Source organism: Lissotriton helveticus, chromosome 2_2 (assembly GCF_964261635.1).
Source record: "Lissotriton helveticus chromosome 2_2, aLisHel1.1, whole genome shotgun sequence".
NCBI lineage: Eukaryota > Metazoa > Chordata > Amphibia > Caudata > Salamandridae > Lissotriton > Lissotriton helveticus.
The window spans coordinates 122290875-122310644 of NC_136060.1; positions in this window are offsets into that span (position 1 = coordinate 122290875).

Genomic DNA, 19770 nt, shown 5'->3' on the forward strand with positions numbered 1-19770 from the left:
GTCTTGGGTCTAAATGATGACATACCATGGGGGCAACTGACATAGACAACCACTCAGACAGCAGGTTCCCACAAATATGAAGTGAGAAAAGAAGGCACAGACCCTTGTCTAGATGTATTGGGAGACTGGCCCAATAATAGGTGTTGTAACACTACTATATATGCATCCATCCCTTCAGATATACATGAAGGGAAAAACAACAACTACTACCACTAGTGGCACCTAACTCAAGTATTTGAAAACACCATACGGTCAGAATAACACTGTGTTAATACCCTAGTAATATACGACAAGAAATTTAAAGAAACTGGTCAAAAATCGTTTTTTAACCAAACAAAGGGGAGATACTCATAATATACCAACTGTTAACATGAGAATGAGTAATTTATCATTTTCAAAAACGAGACCCCTTTCATGTGAAAAAATAGTTTTTAATAGTGGAAGATCCGAGGGTACACACAAGATGGCGCCCGCTCCTTTGGATACTATCACATATCAGGAATTATGTCTGATTTTATACAATTGCCCAGAGATTTTTACTTTTTTGAGCCCATAGTGTGTGAATCCGTAAATACTTATTTTTCAAAAACGAGGCCCCTACGAGTTAAATATTATAAAAAACTGTACCAGAATCCCGGAATACACCCAAGATGGTGCCCGTTAAACACGTGACCACCGCGTGTACATGCGCTAGTCTTTCCATTCTCATACCAGGAAGCAGGATACATGAGCAGGCACCGCCCTCGGTCCACTAACATTCGGACCGGAGGGGTTTGCCTAGGTGAGACCGATTGTGGTATCCCGGCAGCAAGTAAGTGTGTTTTTTGTAGCGTTTTTGGAGGCACAGACACTGGTATAATCTCTTAGTTCTTTTACCAGCCTTTTGGAAACATTTATCTAGGGAGACAGCTAAGGCTAACAGACACCATTCTCTTTTTCCCAGATCTACCAGGATATTGTACCCCTACCGATTCCATGGGGCACAGTTAAGCCTCTTTTCATGTATGTAAAAATGTCTTTGTGTGAGCGTAGTCACAACAGTGTGGTTGTGTTATGTGTGTGTTCACTGTGTGCTCACCAAGAGGTGCTTAACCACGTTTTCAAAAACGTCTTCACATCAATGGGCCACATGAAACACAGTCAATATTCTTAAAGGTCCATGCAATATGTGTGTCATGTGAAATTACAAGGGGAACTTGATACCCCATAACTATCACTATTGTTTTCCTTTTATTTTACAGGACCACGTGATTAAGTGTGGTTGCATAGGTACCAGATGCATGCCTCATTTATTTGCAGCATTGAATTATTATTTTTATATTTAATAGCTTATTAGGCTTTGGATAAGGAGTGGCGAACACAGGGCTGGTCCCTGTGTAGCCCTGAGGAAGTCCTAGGGGGACACACGAAACATGTTGGCAGACAGGAGTTGTTAGGTACACCTAAACCCATTACAATTTAGGTACCCTACCATTTCTACCCCATTTTTAGGTTTACCACCTGGGAGCCAGAATAAAGTATTTGCAACTCACTAGGCAGGTAATTTTAACTAATCACATATACTCCACTCCTTCACATCACATTCCTTGCACCACACATAGTCCTTTGTAAGTGCCCCTACGTAATTCCGCAAGTCGCAGCACGCCCCAGTCCGTAGAGGGCTGGGATGGCCCCTATGATGAAGCATGTCACAGTGGGGCAACCTTGGTGAGTGAGGGGACACCTAAAAAAAGGAATATTTTTCATTGTTTCCTTTTTTCTTCTTTGGAACTATTGACACTATTCCAACACCATTGTCTGCTTTGGGAATAGAGTCATAGACTACGGCTGGGTTCTTGATCTCTGTCCCTAGAGATCTTGTGTGACTCACACCTTGTAAAAGACATCTGTATTCTCTATATTTGAAAGTCATAAAAAATAGCAGAGAGCTATTTGGCGAAATGCAGAAACTCTCGTACTGAATTTTTAAAAAGTGCACATATTCTGCCCATTTACTGAATGTCAAGGCATTCCAAATCTCTATTTAAAGTATTGTGTTTGCACAGGACCCCCTGGTTACAGAAAATGCTAAACATTGTTGTGCATGACTACTCTCATGTGTCAGTGTTACAACACATTATGGGTGTGTATATCTTTCCGATGTGAGATTACCACTTGAAAATGTTGTTATGCATGGCTCACTCATGCATTTGGCAACAAAGCTATTGGTTACCATGCCATAGTAAGTGGCACTTTTTCTATGTATTGCTGATGTTATGAAAGCATGTGAAATTGTTCACATGAATGCAGCATACATAGAAAGAAGAACATATGAGAGGAAATAAAAGTATTTCTCCTCGTTGTGTCAGTTCCAGAACCATTCAAGTAAACCTGCTCAACAGATGCTGTGCACAGGTCCTGACTTATGTCCAGTCCATATGCTCAGGTCCCTTGCCACACAACCCAGCCCTGCATGACCTTTGACTGTGTGCAGCGGACTCTGGGCATTGGGCTGGGCCTATGCTGGCCTTGCCTATAGAACCCATCCTACTCAGCTCATTGTGCATGACCTTCTGCCATATGCAGTGGGTTCTGCACCCAGACTTGTCCCAGCGAACCATCTATTAGTGGTCTTCACCAACATGCAGCCTGCTCTGAACGCAAGATCTGACTGATCAGGCCCTGCAGCTAGGTCTCACCACACTAAACAAGATGTACGCAGCCTTCTGCTGTGCTCAGCCACTTCTGGGCAGAGGGCTTGGATGTCGGTCAGGCCCTGTGTCAGACCATTTCCAGTCCAAACTAGCTGTGCAAAGCCTTTGGCCATGCACTGAGACCTCTTGGAAAATAAGTTGGCCTGTGGCCAAGTCATGCACCAAGGCCATGGCCATAATAGTTGTGTTTTCTTTTAGTAATGTTTTTATTGGTTTAATATGATCAAATACCCTTCCCCTTCCACCCAGACTAGGATCCAGTATCCAGCTAGGAACATCGGGCTTTAGGTGCTGCACTATACTCACCATTGTCAGTTTGCTTAGCTCTTTGCGCCCCATCCCCCATATCATATTGTGTTTATGGGGGCATCCCCTCCCCTAGTATACCATCTTCCCACTTAGGGGTCGATTAGGATCGCGGACGGACTTGAGTCCGTCCGCAACCCCTGAGGAGGAGGGAACGTCCGCATGGGCTGCGGCGTTCCCTCCGATCAAATTAGGATGTGACCGCCAGGGTGGCGGTCACATCCTCTATCTCTAACATTGCGGCGGGTGCAGCTTCAAGCTGCACCCGCCGCAATGTAAAAAATCCATGCACAGCATTTGCGTGCACAAAGCGGCAGGCACCGCGCGGTGCCTGCTGCATTGTGCACGCAAATGCAGGGGGGTACCATAGGTACCCCCCATGTGCACCCCCCACCCCACCTTCACCCAGGGGGCCCGCAACGGGCCCCCGAAGTGAAGGTCCGTATGCTTTTCCACGGCGGTAAAGCCGCCGCGGAAAAGCATATATTTTCAGACATCCTAATATGCCTGGCGGTGTCTGATAGACACCACCAGACATGTTAGTGCTTTTCCGCCGCGGTCGCCTTCCGACCGCGGCGGAAAAGCGGCGGACAGATTATCAGACCCACCAGCCATCCTAATTTGGCGGTGGGTCTTTGGAGTCTCCGCCGCGGTTTTTCCGCATCCTCCAGGCCGGCGGACACTTCCGCCGGCCCGGAGGATGCGGAAAAACCGCCATCCTAATCGGCCCCTAAGTCTGCATATTTCCATGGTCACCATCCAATCTCGCAGGTGCGGGCTGAGGTTACTTTTCTTATTTTTTGTCAGTTTCTGTTTTTGAGACTACTTATCCCCACCCGCAGGTTGACCAGTTTAAAAAAATCAGTGTGGCGCCTGGGCTTCCCTGAACACCCAACAATGTGAGGGCAGTCTCAAGATCAGTCGTGACCACTGTTACCTGCACGAGGGTGTGTATAACCTCGTTTTAGAATGTGGCAAGCTTAGTGCACTCCTATAGTGTGTGCATTAAAGTGCCACGCTGTCCACAGAGCCTAAGCCATAACTCCTCCTCTTGGGATCCACCAATTTTGTGTAGGAGTGTTCGGATATAATAAAACTATGCCTTCGAACTCTGCAAATTGTAAACTCTGGTAGCTATTCTAAGGGAGCCTCCTCCCCTGTTCCCTAGTGAACCGTTCTCGTGCCCGCCGGAACGTCATGTGCCAGAATGGCCAGGTATGGAGCTCACTGGAAACTTTACGAAGGCTAGCAGTAGACCCACTGCTGTAGTGGGGACTTCTCTGTTCCAACACAGGTGCTGTAGCAGGACATTTTTCTGGTTCTTGGCCTGGTTCTGGCTCTAGGACTCAGCTGCGCTAGTCATGCCAGGCTTTGTCCTTCAGGCTTTGCAGCTTGCAGCCCTCAGCCTCAGCTGTAACTGCTGATACCGCCACTGTGTTTGAGTCATCCGGGGAGCGGGGTGGGTACGGGCAGGGGGCAGGGCAGCGGGCAGTTTTTTGCAACCGGGGAAGCTGAGGGCAGTGGGAAGTGGACTAATGCTGGATTTTTGAACTTGCAAAAGCCTCTGGAGGCACCCCTCACTAACGAAGGAAATCCTCCATGAAAACCCTCCCTGACCCTGTGATGATGCTGTGGTGAAGCGCATCTCACTTCAAGCGCCTTGGATTGGAGCCACTTGGAGTACTTCAGAGTAACCCTGAGCACAGAGTCTGCACTGGTGGAATACTGGTGTCCCAACGGGTATTCCTACAGTTTCCTAATGTGTCAACAGTTTATTCTGCATTGGGATGCTGTGGCGGCATTCATCCCCAAAAATCAACAAGTTCAGGGGAGAAAGTAAGTGGCTGCTCCTGGTTTATGCTGCTTTGCTTTTATTCCTCACAAATACATATTTTATCTGCCGCTGCATGCAAAGACTGTAACAGACTAACAGTTTAATAGACTCTACAAGCCTTTTGGATGCTTTGTTGCTGCTATTGCTACTGTTTCTGACTGGGCCAGGTCTTGGGCATGATTGGGCACACTAACACAGGTGGGTTCCCGCCCACATCTTGCTTTACCTGCCTCTTGGCCCAGCATTCTACCTGACCTAAGGATTCAATGAACAAGGGAGGCGCCTATGTTACTTAGTGAAGCTCTAAGAGCGCTGCTGGATTCGCAGTAAAGCCCTTCCCACTTTGCTAACACCTAGGTTCCAAAGCAATTAGCCCTCCATTATTAGGGAGATAATCGCTACCACATCAAGTATGATCCTGGACAGTTTTCTGCAGTGGGAGTCATAAGTAAAAAAATTGAACTCACTAAAAGGAGTGTATCTGTGTCATCACCATCGGTTATATGTATCCCACTTGAGCCACTGTTGATATAGTGTCTCTGTTGGCCCACCTGTTAAGAGTCAGGCTGCTATGCTGTCACCTGTAGTTCCAGATACTATCTCCCTGTTAAGCCAGGACGGCCAAGGAGAAGGACCACAAACTCCAGTTCCAAATTTAGAAATGGAGAAAAAACAAAGATCGTTGGAAGGAAAAGGGAAAGAGCGGAGGGGGGATCAAATGCCAAAAGACCCGGCAGTGATTTTGAAATGAAAAGGGTGGCAAAGAGGCAACAAAGGGCCCCCTGCCACATCTGGGTCTGGGAATGTATGTGAGGCACACATGTAGTGCCTCCCTGGATTTGCACCCCCAGTTCTGCACGATGTGGCATGTATGTTAGGCTCTTGTGTGAGACTAAAAGACCACCGCTGTCAGACAGTCGCACGACCACCCGCCAGACCAGGATTAAGGTCCCAATCTGGTTGGCAGTCCAACAGCAGACGGCACGTTGTACTGTACATTGTAGGACTACCAAATTTGCATTAAGGCCCTATGTTTTTGACGAGTTATATAGCGAGTAGAACTCACTGGACTTTCCTGTCCCTGAAAAATTAAGGGGCATATTTATGAGCTCCTTGCACCACCGTTGTATCACATTTTGTGACGCAATGGGAGTGCAAACCACCAAATTATATGCATGAGGCCACGCAAAACTACTTTGTGTGGCTTTGAATGGCCTCATAGAATGGCCTCATAGATATAGAGTAAGGCAGGGCTGTGCAAATCTCTGCTTTGCCATACTCTGTGCTAGAGAGGCATCGCATGAACGTTGTGGTGGGGCTTTCCATGCAACACCCGTGTGTTTTGGCCCATCCCCAGATTTACAAGACCATGTAAACCTGGGGATGTGCCAAAATGTTATACCTCTCAAAGGGAGTCACAACGAGGAGAAATAACTTTATTGCTCCTCATTTGTTCTTCTTTGTATGTGTGCAGCATTCTGCAGCACACATGGAAAGAGGAAAAAGCATCCCAGAATTGTTTTTGTGCAGGATGGTGCCTCTTCCTGCACAATGGTGCAAGGGTGTCAGCATTGGCGATAGCCTGCTGAAACAGTGCCAGCACAGGGAGAAAGGACAGGAATGTGGTGTATGTCATAGATATCGTGCATTCCTGCCCTTTCACTTTGATGCAGTGTAGCAAGGTGATTTGCTGCGCTGCCAGTGGTGGCTCGTCCGCTAAGGTGGAGAAGCGTCGCCCCATTGCTCACCAGTAGGAAACATAAAATGATAATAACTCATGTTTTCTGGGCAGGGAGGGGCTGCTCCCTCCGAGGACAGAGGAGAAGGGGGTATTGGTCTGCTCACTCCTAAGGGCCCATGACTGTTTGGTCAACCCTCTTGGGCCGCCCAAAACAGTCATTTGCACTTTCCATATTCTCCATGCAGGCTGCATTACAGCCTGAATGGAGAACATGCCCAGGCCCCCATCCTCTGACTAAGCGCCGGTCCACGGCAGTCAGACCAATCACAACACGTTGTGATTGACTATCGGGAGCCTTGGAGACTGTTGCTTCCTGTATCCTGTAGCAGGATCAGAGCAGGAAGAAGAGGACGGAGAGAGACACCGGCCAGCCGGCCATCATAGGAAAGTGGTTTTTTTAAATGTGTGTTTCGCCCCCGCTGCCCTCGCTGCTCCCCGCCTCACTTATGAGTTTGGAAGCAGCCGCTACCGTGCGCTGCCCTGCACCAAATCCCCTTAAATATGCCCCTAAATGTACTTCCACAAAGTTAATTGTATGGGGACAAAGGCTTACAACGCAGGCAGTATCAGACCTGCCTGTCTCCGTTCTCTTGCTTCTACAATTTTAACTAGCAAATCTGTAATTTCTTGCAAATCTAGATCTTCCTGACCACAGTGATCAGCAATATCCACAGAAAGTGTAAAAGTGTGGAACATTTACTTACCATTATTCATTTTCAAATTTTGTATCTATTGAACTCAGTAATGACCATAGTATTACTTATCGAAAAGCAGGTTTTGAAATTAGGGACTGCTAAACAAAGCTTGCTGGACATCTAATTGGTCTGTCCAGTGCTTCATTTTCATATAAATAGTGTTGATCTTCAAAATATTTCTAGGAGGCTGCTGCCTACTCATCATGCTATTACTTCAATAAATAGGGGTGTGAGCTAGGGAGGCAGGCCCTACTTTCCTCGCTCTCATATAATTTCACGATAGCAGCTGCATTGCCACTACTAGCCTAAACCATCTTATAGCCTATTCCTTTGACAATCACCCTGACAACAGAAGACCTTGAACACAATCCAAGAGGGAATACAACAAACAGTCTGCTTTTTCATTGTGGTTGTGGAAATAGAAGAAGGGCTGTCAATGCAATCAATGTGGAAGGAACACTGTACCGGCGGCTCTCCTTCTATTGCTATAGATCTCTGTGAAAATGAAGGAAGAACCAACTCTACAGACTCCTGCACCTCTGTGAATCCATCAGCTACACACTGGGACAGCATGGTGGGTGCCAAAGAGTCCTGAAATAAGTGCCGGTGGTGCCACATTTACAGACTAAATGCTGGGCACGGTCCTGTAAAGCCAATGGAAGGCCCACTTTTCCTCCTTTGGGCTTAAACTTGATTCCACCACTCAGTATCTGACCTTGGTAAAAAGTTGTCCACAGTTCCATTGTGGCTATAATGTCTCAGGAATAATGCACTGAGAGCAAAGAGGTAACTAATGGTCAGTAGCATTTGTTTTTTCAAAATATACATATATATGTATATATATATTCACTGAAAAAAACATAGGTTTCAGGGGTGTTATAGTTAGTTGGACATTTCATTCGTACAAAACCAAAGAAATTCCCCCGTTATAGTTCAGCTAACTATAACTCGTGCCCCCGCAATGCACTGCTGATGAGGTCACATATTACATCACTCATGACATGATCAGTGACATCCCTGATGACATCATCCATGTAGATAATTTGATGCATCTTCTCACACCCTAATATAACCTTTGATACACCCACTCTAAATTATAGACTGTCATTCTCAAAACCATATACACTCCAACACCAATAACTACATACCCAAGCACTGATTCTTAGGTTTACACACACATCCACTCACTCACCGTACAGTCACTCATACTTATGGTCACTCAGTTCAGGACTATCATATGCACTCATACACCTATATACACAATCACACACCGCCACTCATCCGTAGAGGTACTCACACATCTAGTCAGTAATGCAAATAATTAATCACACTGCCATTTACTCACCTATACAGTTATACACACACAGGCTCAATTACTCCTATAAATACTAGCACATTCTTACACTCTTATACAATCACTGATACAAGCACACACTCATCCATACTGCCACTCTCACAATCACACACTCTCACTTATAGATATTTATATACTCCAACACACATATATACTGCCTTTCACATATGTAGTTACTCACACATGTACCACTGAGATTGACATTCGCTCACTAACATAACCAAACACACACTCACCCACCCATACAGTACATCACAGAGGAACTATTGAAACCATGTACCCAGTGAATCACCCACTCACACATCTATGCACAGAGTCACACACACCCCACCCACACAAACACTCAGGCACCCATACAGATACCCAGACAACAAATCAATAACCCATAAAGACACTCATGTAGCTATTCGCAAACTCATGCGGCCGCTTACACACCAACAGACAGACATATACAGACATTCACACAATTTAGTCACTAACCCATGCATTCAGCAAGATACGTTTAATCACTCACTTATGGAGTCAGTCACGCACCGACTAAATCATCCATTCTGACACTTATACACCCACTGATTCTTCAATAAACCTTTCCCTATATATATTAGACATATTGAAACTTTACAGAAACACACAGACACTGGATGATGTCATCAGTGATGTCATCAGTGATGTCATTTGAGATGTCATCAGTGATGTCACTGACCATGTCATGAGTGATGTAATATGTGAAGTCATCAGCAGTGCATTGCTGGGGCGTGAGTTATAGTTAGCTGAACTAACTATAACAGGGGAATTTCTTTGGTTTTGTAAGAGTGAAATGTCCAACTAACTATAACGCCCCTGAAACCTATGGTTTTTTTCGGTGCATATATATATATATGGTCCAGTGGAAGGCTTGTAGAAGCCGAAACGCGGAGGCCGTCCTAATCGATGCACGTTATTTTGCACATGGTATGTAAATAAACAATCTTTGTTAAAATCTACCTGTTGCTGTGCCGTGACGTCTATCGCAAGGGGCGAAATTTGAAGAATCCAAGGAATATATATTGTTAGACCTGGCATCATTGGCATGAGTCTCTCCTCCATTTTTTCTGTTTGCCTCCTCTGTTTACGATGTTTTTGCTGGTATATGCTTTGGGCACTGTGCCACTGCTGATCAGTGCCACAGTGCAAGTGCTCCCTATGTGAAATTGCTGTATTGATTTACTTCCATGTTTGGCTTATTTGGTTTACTATCAGTCCCTAGTAGAGTGCACCAGGAGTGCCAGGGCTTGTAAATACAAATGCTGCTAGTGGGCCTGCAGCACATGTTGTGCCACCCACAAGAGCGGCCTAGTAAAAGTATGTCTGAAGGTCTGCCATTGCCAGACCACGTGCAGTCTGACTGTCACGAGGACTGCGCAAGTACACCTACTTGCCAGTCCCTAAACCTTCCCTTAACTTCATGTTAGTCACCCCTATGGTAGGCCCACGGGCAGGGTGCATTGTAAGCCTAAGGTAGGACAAGCCTGACAAGGTTGGCATGTCCTAATAGTGAATTACATCCATAGTCGTTTTTCACTATTGTAAGGTAGCCTGCTCTCCATCAGTTAGAATGGGCTGCCAGGATTATTAATGTTATAATCCTAGCGGGCTCGGGGAGCATGGTGCAATGTCGAGTTTGGTATCCCTGAACTCAGGGTTTAATAACGCATCCGTTTGTGTGGATGGTTTTTGGACTCTGTGTTTGAAAATAGCACTTTTAGAAAGTAGCTATTTTCTTGTCTAACTGTCTACCGGTCTCTGCTGGTTCTGGTGTGTGTGTGACAGGAGCTGGGTGGCTCCAGAGAGTCTGAATGAGTCAGTGTGGGATGAGTGGGGCATTTGCATTGAGAGTAGGGGAGAGTAGCTCTTGATAGCCTGCCCTGCCTGATACAATGTTGGCTCCGCCCCCCTGCCAGGCGACTGATGACTCTGTGCTTGCCTGGGACTTTCCTGGCCCGCCTCCTGCCGGGCAGCTGATGGCCCTGCCCCTGCCAGTAACAATGCTGGCTCCGCTCCTGCTGAGCGGCTGAGGACTCTGCCCTGCCCAGTGAATAGGCCAGGTGCTCTGGCCTGGCAACACCCACAACAAACCCAGGATGGGGGGAAATTCCCCTGCATGGACAAAGGGATCAAAGCCAAAAAGGGGTATAAGAGAAGGACCCCTGAACCAAGAATTTAGATCACTTCTGACAAGGAAACCTGAACCAAGGACAAGAAGCCTGCTGATCTAAGGACTGCCTACCCCTTCTGCCAAGAGTGCTGTTGTTGGGGGAATCCTGCATTGCTTCTTTATTTTTGCCAAGGAACCAGGAGAGAGGAACTTTGTGTGTACTCTCACTCTTTGCTGAGAAAATCTCCAAGGGCTGGAAGAGTGCCAGTCTCCTGTTGAAGTCACAGGGCTAAAGGACTTCATCTGCTTAAAGTGCTATTTGCTGGAGTTTGTGAATCCAGCACCTCTGAAAGAATCCAGCAATCTCGACGCCGACGGACGCCGCCGAATCCAGCTCGACATCGTGAGTAACGGCTCCAGTGTCCCGCTTCCTCGACGCCGGCCGCCGGGCCCGATCGACGCCAGCAGCAACGCCAGTGAGTAGTGAGTTCGGCTCCAGCTCCAAGTGACCTCGTGTCTGCACCGCCGCTGATCGCATCGACTTCGAGCCCTCTCGACGCCGTGAGCGCTGCTCACTCTTGCAACATCGACATCGACGACGCCGTATCCTGCTTCATCCCGTGAGCGCTGCTCCCACCTGACTTCGGTCGACGCCGCTGCAGATCGCCCCGACTCCGAGGCCCGATCGACGCCGAAGACGCGACGCCGGATATCTCGACGCCGCTGATCATCGAGTGCTTCACTTTTCCAAGGTACTGTGTTGTTGGGGTCTGTGCGACTCCGGGCTCGACGTAGCGCTCCTCGCGGTCGACGCCGAACCTTTGGATTAACTTTGCCTCGACGTCGTGTGACTCCCGTGTGGGTTACATTGTTGCCGAGAACTGTGTTTTAGAGAAGAAGAGTTGCTTTTGATACTAAAGACTTTGTGCTAAGAAGAAACCGTGCTTGAACTATTATTTTTCCTTCCAAGAGTATTTATTGAGGCTGTGGTATATTTTTGTCGTTATTTGGTCTTGTGCTAAACCTTATATAAAAATACTTATTTTTATAATACTACTGTGTCGTGTCCATTTGTAGTGTATTCACTTTATTACTGTATGTGGTCATAAATGCTTAACGCACTGCCTCTGAGATAAGCCTGTCTGCTTTGCCAAGCTACCAAGGGGGTGAGCAGGGGTTATCTAAGTGTGTGATCTCCTTGCCCTGACTAGAAAAGGTGTGTCCCTATTTGTCAGAAGTGTATACCTCTGCCAACTAGAGACAGCCGCTTCTAACATTGGTGGCAGCGGTGGGATTTGAACTTTGCATTTATGACCCATGTGCAGTGATTAGTGTGCGCTACATAGTGAAAGCAGACCATAGCGCAGCCACAATCTGTTTTGATTGGATATTCTATTTTTGTTCTCCGCTTTTCCTGAAGCTTGATTTTTGAACACTGCCAGTTTTAACCATGAGTGATACCGGAGTCACTCCCCTTGTTGTTGCTGAGGAGGAATTTGATAGAGCCAAGATAGGGACATACGAAAAGAAGCAACTGCAATACTTTTGCAAGCAGTTTAAAGTTCCTACCAAAGGCATCTCCCGGAAAGGAGACTATTCCAAAGCATTGGAGGCTTGGTTAGCGGCCAGAGATCCCTCTGATCCGGTGGTGGTACCGACAGAGGAAGAGGAGGAGGAAGTGCCCGTGACTGGGCCTGTATCCCCTCCTGGCAGCAGTGTTTCCTCCAAAGGTCTTTCCCCTGAAGAAAGAGAAGAAAGGGCGAAGGAGCGAGCCTACAACATGGAAATGGCAAAACTTAAGATAAATGGGCAGTTGGAGATAGAGAATGCAAGAGGCAGGAGAGAAGCTGATTTGGAGATCAAAAGATTAGAGTTTGAAAGAGAGAAGTTAGCTTTTGAGCGCGAGAAAATGGTGAGGGACATGGAGCTCAAAGCTAAGGAGTTAGAATTGAATCCCTCTGGTGGCAGCGTCCCATCTGTGCCTGCAGAAAGTAGGTTTTATTTTCCCAAAGATGTGATCAAAGATTTTCAGAAGAATGAGGATATTGGTCAGTGGTTTAAAGCATATGAGTTAGCATTGTTGGCCCACCGGGTCCCTGAGAAGGATTGGGGAGCGGGGTTGTGGGGTCGCTTTGTGAATGAGGGAAGAGATACCCTGTTAGACATGCCTGTTGAGAATAGGACGTCTTATGCTCATATGAAAGATGCTTTAATGTTAAGGTATGGCCTAACCCCAGAAAAGTACAGACAGGCCTTTAGAGAATGTAAGAAGTTGCCTGGTACCACGTGGGTGGAGTATGTGTCATATTTTTGCAGAGCCATGGATGGTTGGGTAAAGGGCAGCAAAGTGGAAAGTTATGATGCTCTTTATGATTTGTTTGCGTGGGAGCACTTGTCTAATAACTGTTTTCCAGAGCTGCGCCAGCACCTGATTGATAGCAAGATATCTAACCCTAGAAAACTTGCTGAAGAGGCGGACCGCTGGGTCAGTACCAGGGTCCACAAGGGTCCAGTGGGAGACTCAGCCAAAGGTGGGCAGGGTCCCCAGCAGAAGAGTGGGGGGGACAAGGGTAAACAGAGGGAGTTCCAGAAAGGGCCCCAAAGTAATCCCCAAGGGGACCAAGGGAAGGGTTCCCAGCCTCCCCCTGTGAAGAAATCAGAGGCCCCGCCAGGTAAACCTGGTCGTAGGGGCCCACTGACCTGCTTCGTTTGTAAGCAGGTGGGACACCGTTTTTATGACCCTCAGTGTCCCTTGAAGAATTCTGGTGCACTACCCAGTGCACCACCCCGCCAGTTGGCTAGTGTAGCTCTGGGAGGGGAGGAGATGGTTGCCCATGGTGGGGAGGGTCCCGCAGAGATGTCCCTGGTCTCTCTAGGAGACATGGAATTGGTCCCGCCACCCCCTCTGCCTAGTAACACTAAAAAATATAGGCAGTGGGTGACCATTAATGGCCATAGAGTGGAAGCTCTCAGAGACACCGGAGCGAGTGTGACAGCTGTCAAGTGTCACTTGGTGTCCAGAGAGCAGGTTGTCCCCCACGCATTCTACCCTGTGATAGCTGCTGACAACTCCCAGAGAGAGTGTGAGGTAGCTCAAGTTTCCTTTGAATGGGGGGGAGTTTCAGGTACTCTTCAAGTTGCTGTAAGGCCCGCCATGCCTGTTGATTGTCTCCTGGGCAATGATTTAGAAGACTCCCCTTGGGCTAAGGTGGAGAGGGAGACACATTTGAAAATGTTGGGTGTGCCAGAGTGGGTGTGTGCAACCACTCGATCCATGACAGCAAGTAAGGGTGTTGATGGGGTTCTGGAGCCTGAAAGTATGGCCCAGGACCCAGCTGTGAAGAGAAGAGGCAGGGGGCGCGGGAAACCGTCCCCCGTAGTTCCCGTGGTCCAGGAGGAGGCAGACCTTGAGGGGTATGCCCTGGAACCCACCGGTGAACAAGTTGCTGAACTGGGAGACCTGCCCGAGCTGACCCACTGGCAGCAGGATGGTGGTCCCTCCAGGGAAGAATTCTGTGCAGAACAGAAAGTGTGCCCTTCTCTTGTGGGTATGAGGCAGCAGGCCTCAGCCCAAACCTCAGGTGATCAGTCAGGGTCACATTTTGTTTACTGGGAGAACGACCTCCTGTATAGCGAGCCTAAGGCTGCTGAGCCTGGGTCAGCCCGTGTGCTGGTGGTACCCCAGCGCTTCAGAGCCTTCCTACTGGGTTTGGCTCATGACGTTCCTTTAGCTGGACATCTGGGGCAGGACAAGACCTATGACAGGCTTGTCACCCATTTCTATTGGCCTCAGATGCGAAGGGACACAGATGTCCATTGCAAGACCTGTCAGACTTGCCAGGCAAGTGGGAAAAGCGGGCGGAAGCAGAAGGCTCCCCTCCAACCTTTTCCCGTGGTCAGTACCCCCTTTGACCGGGTGGGGATTGACATTGTTGGGCCCCTGGACCCCAAGACAGCCCTGGGCAACAGGTTCATCCTGGTCTTGGTGGACCATGCCACACGGTACCCGGAAGCCATCCCTCTCAGAACAGTGACTGCCCCCGTGGTGGGACGGGCACTGATGGGTGTTTTCTCCCGAATGGGGTTCCCCAGAGAGGTGGTGTCAGACCGGGGCACCAACTTCATTTCCAACTATATGAAGTCTCTGTGGAAGGAGTGTGGGGTAACTTATAAGTTCACCACTCCTTACCACCCTCAAGGTAATGGGTTGGTTGAAAGATTCAACCGTACCCTTAAAGGCATGATTATGGGTCTTGAAGAACCAATGAGGCGTAAATGGGACGTCCTCTTGCCATGCCTGTTGTTTGCTTACCGTGAGGTGCCACAGAAGTCTCTAGGGTTCAGCCCCTTTGAGCTTTTGTATGGTCACCCGGTAAGAGGACCTTTAAGTCTGGTCAAAGAAGGCTGGGAGCAATCTCCCAGGAAACCTCCCCAGGATGTATACAGTTACATGCTGGCCTTTAGGAACCAGACTAGGCGCTTCAGGGATCTTGCTCAGGCAAATCTGGAGGCCAGCCAGGAGGAGATGAAGCGGTGGTACGACCAGAGGGCCACTCTGGTAGAGCTTCAGCCTGGACAGAAAGTTTGGGTCATGTCCCCTGTGGAACCTTGTGCGCTCAAGGACAGGTGGACTGGACCATTCGAGGTTGTGGAGAAGAAGAGCGATGTCACCTACCTGGTGGATTTAAAGTCTCCCAGGAACCCCTTGCGGGTCCTGCATGTCAACCGTTTGAAGCCCCACTTAGAAAGGTCCGAAGTGGGCATGCTCCTAGCTACAGATGCTGGAATGGAGGAGGAAAGTGAGCCTCTTCCTGACCTCCTGTATGCAAAAGAGCAAGATGGGTCAGTGGATGGTGTTGTCCTCTCTGACACACTGACCCCGGAACAGCAGCAGGATTGTCGCCATTTGTTGGGGCAATTCCCTGATCTGTTTTCCTTGATTCCTGGTGTTACTCAGTGGTGTGTCCATGATGTAGACACCGGGGACAGCACTCCTGTCAAGCACAAGGCTTACAGAGTGACTGACAAGGTCAGAGCATACATCAAGGAGGAGGTCTCCAAGATGTTTGCCCTAGGGGTGGTTGAGTCCTCTAGCAGTCCTTGGGCCAGCCCCGTGGTCTTGGTTCCAAAGGCGGCAGCGCCTGGTGCTTCACCGGAACTTCGGTTCTGTGTGGATTACCGAGGACTCAATTCAGTCACCAAGACTGACGCGCACCCCATCCCCAGAGCTGATGAGCTCATCGATCGGTTAGGGGCTGCCCGGTACCTTAGTACGTTTGATCTAACGTCTGGGTACTGGCAGATCGCCTTGACCGATGGGGCAAAAGAGAGGTCAGCATTCTCCACACCAGATGGGCACTACCAGTTCCGGGTTATGCCCTTTGGAATGAAGAATGCCCCTGCCACCTTCCAGAGGTTGGTCAACCAGGTCTTGGCTGGACTGGAGGATTTCAGTGCCGCCTACCTGGACGACATCGCAGTGTTCAGCGCCAGCTGGGAGGAACACTTGTGCCACCTCCAGGAAGTGTTGTTGGCCCTGCGCAGAGCAGGCCTCACAATCAAAGCCAGTAAGTGCCAGATTGGGCAGGGTTCAGTGGTGTACTTGGGGCACCAAGTAGGGAGCGGCAAGGTGGCCCCCCTGCAACCCAAGATTGATACCATCCTGGCATGGGCACCGCCCAAAACCCAGACTCAGGTGAGAGCCTTCCTGGGTCTCACGGGTTACTACAGGAGGTTTGTCAAGGATTATGGTAACATTGTGCACCCCTTGACTTCGCTGACTTCCAGGAAGCAGCCACGACTTGTGAACTGGACTGACGCCTGTCAGACGGCCTTTGACACCCTGAAAACTGCAATGTGCACAGCACCCATACTCCAGGCACCCGACTTTTCTAAAGAATTTGTTGTTCAGACGGACGCTTCAGAGCATGGCGTGGGGGCTGTTCTAGCTCAGGTGAATGAAGAGGGCCGAGACTTACCTGTAGCCTTCATCAGCAGGAGGTTACTTCCCAGGGAACAGAGGTGGAGTGCGATAGAAAGAGAAGCATTTGCTGTGGTCTGGGCACTGAAAAAGCTGAGACCCTACCTGTTTGGGACTCACTTCCGGGTGCAGACAGACCACAGGCCCCTCAGATGGTTGATGCAGATGAGGGGTGAGAATCCAAAGCTGTTGAGGTGGTCCATTTCCCTACAGGGGATGGACTTCACGGTGGAACACCGCCCTGGCACAGATCACGCCAATGCTGATGGTCTGTCCAGATTTTTCCGCCTTAGTGATGAGGACTCCCTAGGGTAAGGGTAGTTCTCCCCACATTTCAGCTGGAGGGGACACGTGTTAGACCTGGCATCATTGGCATGAGTCTCTCCTCCATTTTTTCTGTTTGCCTCCTCTGTTTACGATGTTTTTGCTGGTATATGCTTTGGGCACTGTGCCACTGCTGATCAGTGCCACAGTGCAAGTGCTCCCTATGTGAAATTGCTGTATTGATTTACTTCCATGTTTGGCTTATTTGGTTTACTATCAGTCCCTAGTAGAGTGCACCAGGAGTGCCAGGGCTTGTAAATACAAATGCTGCTAGTGGGCCTGCAGCACATGTTGTGCCACCCACAAGAGCGGCCTAGTAAAAGTATGTCTGAAGGTCTGCCATTGCCAGACCACGTGCAGTCTGACTGTCACGAGGACTGCGCAAGTACACCTACTTGCCAGTCCCTAAACCTTCCCTTAACTTCATGTTAGTCACCCCTATGGTAGGCCCACGGGCAGGGTGCATTGTAAGCCTAAGGTAGGACAAGCCTGACAAGGTTGGCATGTCCTAATAGTGAATTACATCCATAGTCGTTTTTCACTATTGTAAGGTAGCCTGCTCTCCATCAGTTAGAATGGGCTGCCAGGATTATTAATGTTATAATCCTAGCGGGCTCGGGGAGCATGGTGCAATGTCGAGTTTGGTATCCCTGAACTCAGGGTTTAATAACGCATCCGTTTGTGTGGATGGTTTTTGGACTCTGTGTTTGAAAATAGCACTTTTAGAAAGTAGCTATTTTCTTGTCTAACTGTCTACCGGTCTCTGCTGGTTCTGGTGTGTGTGTGACAGGAGCTGGGTGGCTCCAGAGAGTCTGAATGAGTCAGTGTGGGATGAGTGGGGCATTTGCATTGAGAGTAGGGGAGAGTAGCTCTTGATAGCCTGCCCTGCCTGATACAATGTTGGCTCCGCCCCCCTGCCAGGCGACTGATGACTCTGTGCTTGCCTGGGACTTTCCTGGCCCGCCTCCTGCCGGGCAGCTGATGGCCCTGCCCCTGCCAGTAACAATGCTGGCTCCGCTCCTGCTGAGCGGCTGAGGACTCTGCCCTGCCCAGTGAATAGGCCAGGTGCTCTGGCCTGGCAACACCCACAACAAACCCAGGATGGGGGGAAATTCCCCTGCATGGACAAAGGGATCAAAGCCAAAAAGGGGTATAAGAGAAGGACCCCTGAACCAAGAATTTAGATCACTTCTGACAAGGAAACCTGAACCAAGGACAAGAAGCCTGCTGATCTAAGGACTGCCTACCCCTTCTGCCAAGAGTGCTGTTGTTGGGGGAATCCTGCATTGCTTCTTTATTTTTGCCAAGGAACCAGGAGAGAGGAACTTTGTGTGTACTCTCACTCTTTGCTGAGAAAATCTCCAAGGGCTGGAAGAGTGCCAGTCTCCTGTTGAAGTCACAGGGCTAAAGGACTTCATCTGCTTAAAGTGCTATTTGCTGGAGTTTGTGAATCCAGCACCTCTGAAAGAATCCAGCAATCTCGACGCCGACGGACGCCGCCGAATCCAGCTCGACATCGTGAGTAACGGCTCCAGTGTCCCGCTTCCTCGACGCCGGCCGCCGGGCCCGATCGACGCCAGCAGCAACGCCAGTGAGTAGTGAGTTCGGCTCCAGCTCCAAGTGACCTCGTGTCTGCACCGCCGCTGATCGCATCGACTTCGAGCCCTCTCGACGCCGTGAGCGCTGCTCACTCTTGCAACATCGACATCGACGACGCCGTATCCTGCTTCATCCCGTGAGCGCTGCTCCCGCCTGACTTCGGTCGACGCCGCTGCAGATCGCCCCGACTCCGAGGCCCGATCGACGCCGAAGACGCGACGCCGGATATCTCGACGCCGCTGATCATCGAGTGCTTCACTTTTCCAAGGTACTGTGTTGTTGGGGTCTGTGCGACTCCGGGCTCGACGTAGCGCTCCTCGCGGTCGACGCCGAACCTTTGGATTAACTTTGCCTCGACGTCGTGTGACTCCCGTGTGGGTTACATTGTTGCCGAGAACTGTGTTTTAGAGAAGAAGAGTTGCTTTTGATACTAAAGACTTTGTGCTAAGAAGAAACCGTGCTTGAACTATTATTTTTCCTTCCAAGAGTATTTATTGAGGCTGTGGTATATTTTTGTCGTTATTTGGTCTTGTGCTAAACCTTATATAAAAATACTTATTTTTATAATACTACTGTGTCGTGTCCATTTGTAGTGTATTCACTTTATTACTGTATGTGGTCATAAATGCTTAACGCACTGCCTCTGAGATAAGCCTGTCTGCTTTGCCAAGCTACCAAGGGGGTGAGCAGGGGTTATCTAAGTGTGTGATCTCCTTGCCCTGACTAGAAAAGGTGTGTCCCTATTTGTCAGAAGTGTATACCTCTGCCAACTAGAGACAGCCGCTTCTAACATATATATATATATATATATATATATATATATATATATATATATATATATATATATATATATATATATATATATATATATATATATATATATATATATATCACAAACTGGTTTCTCCTTCCACCTCCACCAAAGCCTCGGCGGCGAAGAAAGAGACACGAACCGCTTCTGTTCTCAGGCAAGATGTTTTATTTTAACCTAGCAGCAGTCAACAGATGACGCGTTTCGGGCTCAGGCGCCCTTGTTCACATAAAGGCTGTATGAGGTTAAAGCCGTTTTTAAATAATATGCCCTTCCCACCAAGGTCACGTGTTCAGGAA